Source organism: Oratosquilla oratoria, chromosome 25, assembly GCF_046742065.1.
Source record: "Oratosquilla oratoria isolate Oo_2021 chromosome 25, ASM4674206v1, whole genome shotgun sequence".
Taxonomy (NCBI): Eukaryota; Metazoa; Arthropoda; class Malacostraca; order Stomatopoda; family Squillidae; genus Oratosquilla; species Oratosquilla oratoria.
In genome coordinates, this window is record NC_134801.1 from 42,652,568 (window position 1) to 42,657,567 (window position 5,000).

The 5,000-nt window shown below is 40.9% G+C and overlaps 1 protein-coding gene and 1 long non-coding RNA gene across 6 annotated transcripts in view; both read left to right on the forward strand.

Annotated features, from left to right (window-relative positions):
- Window positions 1-5,000, forward strand: part of Kdm3 (Lysine demethylase 3) — a 1,114,672-nt gene that overhangs the window by 798,279 nt on the left and 311,393 nt on the right. The window lies entirely within an intron of this gene.
- LOC143038925 (uncharacterized) overlaps window positions 1-5,000 on the forward strand; it is an 81,106-nt gene that overhangs the window by 14,847 nt on the left and 61,259 nt on the right. Inside the window, exon 2 of the long non-coding RNA XR_012967619.1 lies at window positions 1,952-1,988. This is a non-coding gene — a long non-coding RNA (uncharacterized LOC143038925). The remainder of the gene's footprint in view (window positions 1-1,951; window positions 1,989-5,000) is intronic.

Below are 5,000 nucleotides of genomic sequence, written 5' to 3' on the forward strand. Positions count from 1 at the left end.
GGCTGGTGATTTCATTCATTTGACGGGCGGACCCCCTTTTGAAGGGTTTTTTGACTGGGCGCGACCCCTTACCTGTAAATCCAGGGGCCTCCTCTCCTTAACCAGAATATAATTTATTGAAAAAAGAACGTCGCTGTGTTGAAGGGGTTGATATCAATATGCGATTGACATCCCTTCCTCTTCTTCATCTTCCTCTTCTTCTTCTAGAGGATCTGTGGTTTTCTGCCTTTTTTTCCTCTTCCCTTTTTTATTTATATTTTCTTTATTGATATGTTTACGTATTTTACTTTTATTCTATCATTTTCGTCATTGATGTTGTTACTATTATCATTATCATTATATTATTATTATTGTTATTTTCATTGTTATTATATTATTATTATTATCATTATTATTATTATTATTATTATTATTATTATTATTATTATTATTATTATTATTATTATTATTATTATTATTATTATTATTATTATTATTATTATTTAGCATTATTATTATTACTAATTACATTTTTCGTGTGGAACTGGTTTGCCCTTTTTTTTCCCCCTTTCTCCTTTTCTCTTCCAGAAGAAGTGCGAGACGTCACATAGTGTACAGTTCATGTCAGGAATCCGTTGCCGCCATTTTGTGTTGTACAAGATCGAGACTGGCGTTTTGCAACTTAAATCACGTATTCTGACTGCCGCCAGGGGATTTTATTCAGCCGAAGGAATACAAACGTGCACGCACACACACACACACACACACAGCCGCCACTACGGCGATACGAGTTCGAATCCCGCCCAGGGCTGAAGTAATTTCAGTATCGCTACGCTGCGAGTCGTTACTCCAACTCTCGTGGGAGGGGAGTAGGGTGTGTATGTGCATGTAAGGTCACAGCATTACCCATAGATCGGTCATATATGAGCTCTGAGTTCTCTTCCGGGAGGGAAATAGTTGTCGATCACGAGTCCAACACGTGATCCAAGACCATGGTGAACCACACACACACACACACACACATCCGTCAGAAGGCGGGTATATATATATATATATATATATATATATATATATATATATATATATATATACAGTATATATATATATATGTATATACACACGCATATATATATATGTACATATACATACATATATTGTATATGCACACACAGATATGTATATATGTACATGTGTATATATACATACACACACATATATACATACATATATATATATATATATATATATATATATGTATGTATGTATATATAAATATATATTATATATATATATATATATATATATATATATATATATATATATATATAGTGTGTGTGTGTGTGTGTGTCTATGTTTTGCGTTGTAGAAGCCACCAAAATGCGTAGTTCCTGTCAGTGATTATTTTGGGAGGAGCTTCAACAGCAAAGTTGATCAACAGAACTTCTTTGTCCATTTGTGCCTTCGAAGCTGAGGATGGCGCGTCGGTCGGTCGGTTCAGCACACCAGTCACACACACACAGTATTGCGGCGAGCCCGCGCATGTTAAGCCCACGTGGCCTCATAATAGCATAAACTCAGCACGTAAACAGGATCATATACCCTTTGACTTACGTCATGTTGTTCCAGGCAGAGTTAAGGCGATGGTTACTATGGAAACAAAACGTCTTGGGTGATGTGTATCGCCTGTAGGGTATCGGCGTTTTTTTAAAATCTGAGTCATTGGTTGGTAATACCTAACCTAACTTAACCTAACCTAACCTAACCTAACCTAACCTACCCTACCCTAATCTAACCTAACCGAAACCTTCAGAAAACTGGGAGGTATTGTCGTCTTAATTGAGCTTACTACATACCTACAATACATAGAATGTATATTTGAATATGTTGTTTTTGAACTACACACACACACACACACACACACACACGCACGCACGCATGCACACGCACTCAGGATCTCTGTTTTATGTTTCAGGTATGTGCTGCCCCGTGGACCAGCCCTGTTGCGCAAGGTTTGTCCTGCCCTTTCTCATTCCTCGGGAAGTTGCTTATGTGGGGATGGCTGCTGACATGCTCCGAAAGACCAGTTCTCTTTGTTTCATTGAAGAGCGGGAGTTTGGAAAGGGTAGAGGAGGACAAAAAAAACTCAAAGTCTCAGCCAACACCCACTCTTAAGGTCTCAGAGGAGAGATCCTAGTAGGAACAGGGTCGGTATCGAATGTGACCCACCAGCGTGACCTGAGCTTGTCCGCTCGGCCGAAACGTGAGTGGTGTAACCGTGGCGGAGGGCGGTTGAGGCAAGTTCTTGTCCTGTCACGGTGATGGCACGTGTGTGAGCTCGATTCTTTGTGGGTGCCCTCTGCTCAGCCGCGTGGGCAACGTCATCTACTTAGTATTCAGAGAAAAAAAAATGCGAGTGCCCTGCATTCAAACCAGATGAATGCTGCATACATTATATATATATATATATATATATATATATATATATATATATAAAATGTGTGTACATATATATATATATATATTATATATATATATATATATATATGCGTGTGTGTATGTACATATATATATGTGTGTGTGTGTTTGTGTATATATGCATGTATATATATATATGTATATACATATATATATATATGTATATATACATTAATATATATATGTACACACACACATATATATAATATATATATATATATATAATATATATAATATATACACAATTTTTAGTGAGTTGATTAAATAAAGAAATGCATGGAAAAGAAATGGGAAATTGATCAATGTTGCCCGAGTTTCACAGCCGGGAAGCCAGCATGCCCACCCCGTAACCATCAACGATCGTCTGAGTCGCATAAATCTCTCCAGGAAGAAATGTAAGACTTCTCCCATTTCCTTATGCGAAAAGGCGCTGATAGAATTGGCGAGCTGAATAGTGAACCTAGTTCGAAGATCGAGAGCCAGCTCCTCGGGGCTGCACCATGTATTAGAGATAAAGGTCTTAATTGGTTCTGTAGATGGGTAATAGGGAGATGACTCTCTCCCACATACAGCTGCACCTCTAGGTACATCTCGTTGGTTGCTGTGAAGGAAGCTGATGATATCGCGTTGAAGAGGAGGAACAGACGGAGAGAGAGAAGGAAGAGGAGGAGGAGGAGGAGGTCGGTTGGAGTGGGTGGGTTCAAGAAGATGTATGACCTTTGGATGGGAAGAGAGTTGGGAGTGGGGGGGGGAGTTGGGAGCTTGCGAGGAAAGGGGAAGGGGGAGGGAGCGGATAGAGCAAGAAGCGTAGGGGAGATAATTTATACCAAGTGTGAAGTTGGTGCACGTTATGTTGTCAAATCCCACGGCATCGACATGACGTCACGTCGTTGTGTGATTTCGTCTTAGGACAAGGAGGCATGACGTCAGTCGTAAGCCCCGCCTTGCTTTGTGCACGTAGGCAGGATCTATATTTAGGGGTTGGTTTACACATACGTATACATACACACACACACACACACACACACACACACACACACACACACACACACACACACACACACACACACACACGTACACACACACACACACACACACACACACACACGTACACACACACACACACACACACAGGGTGTGTGTTTGTGTGAGAGTTAGTATCCCACTACGTTTCCCAGAACGTGTGTGTGCATGCTTGTCTCCGTATTTGTAAGATGATATGTTAAGTTTCTTTGCATATGTGTGTGTGTGTTGTCTGCGCGCTTTATAAAGACAGATTGAATATGTATGTCCGTGTGCGTGCATGTGCATTTGTGTACGGGCGTGCGTGTGTATGTGTGTGTGATTCACCATGGTCTTGGATCACGTGTTGGACTCGTGACCGACAGCTATTACCCTTCCGGGTGAAAGCTCAAAAGCTCATATATTATGGGCCTGTGCGTGTGTGTGTGTGTGTGTGTGTGTGTGTGTGTGTGTGTGTGTGTGTGTGTGTGTGTCTTCATATACACATGAGCACGCATAGATTACTAACTGTACATCACTATGTACAGACATGAATTCTTTGTTCATTACCTATTCTTTCGTCTGACTCACTCGACATGCATGCAACTGCGTTTCTTCGGCATAAGGAAATCTGCCGGCGACAGCCTGATTAAAATACATAACTACCGCAACCGGCCATGGTTTGGCTGGGTTAACCTTTGTTAAACTTGGAAGATCAAATTCCAATAAAATCGCCTGAAGGCAAGCAGAAGGAAGTCCTGGGTGATGGAGGGAAAGCGGGAGGGAAGGAGAGGCAATGGAGGTAGGCTGTGGAGGGTAATATGGATGTTGTCCTTTAAGTAATCTCTTTCTCTCTCTCTCTCTCTCTATCTATCTATCTATCTATCTATCTCTCTCTCTCTCTCTATATATATATATATATATATATATATACATATATATATATATATATATATATGTATGTATATACGAGTATATATATATATAAATATATATATATATATATATATATATATATATGTACATATGTATATATATCCATCCCACACTCTCTCCCACTCTCTCCCTCTCTCTCGTTCGTGACGTCACCTTCACCAAAAAACACTTCAAGAGTCAACATGACGTCACACGGCCTTGTGACGTCACTGAGACCCGCCTCTGCAGTCAGAGTGGACAGAGTTCATATATTTAGATTGGATGGGGTGGAGGGGGGAAAGGGGGGCGGCGAAGGGGGGAGATAGCCTCTCTAATTCTAATCACCATTACAGTATGCAAATGATGGGAAACGACAGTGGATACAGACACAGAGGGACACAGAACAGGAGGGGAAGGGAGGGAGGGAGGGAGGGGAGAAGGGTTAAGAGGATGTGAAATGTGTGTGGATGTCAGTCCAGTGGCATGCCTCTTCTTCCTCTTCGTCCTCCTCCTCCTCTTCCTCTTCGCCCTCCTCCTCTTCCTCTTTCTTTTCTTCCTCCACTTCCTCCTATTCTTCCTATTCCTGGTCCTCTTTCTCCTATTCTTTATCTCGTCCTTTCTCCCCCTCA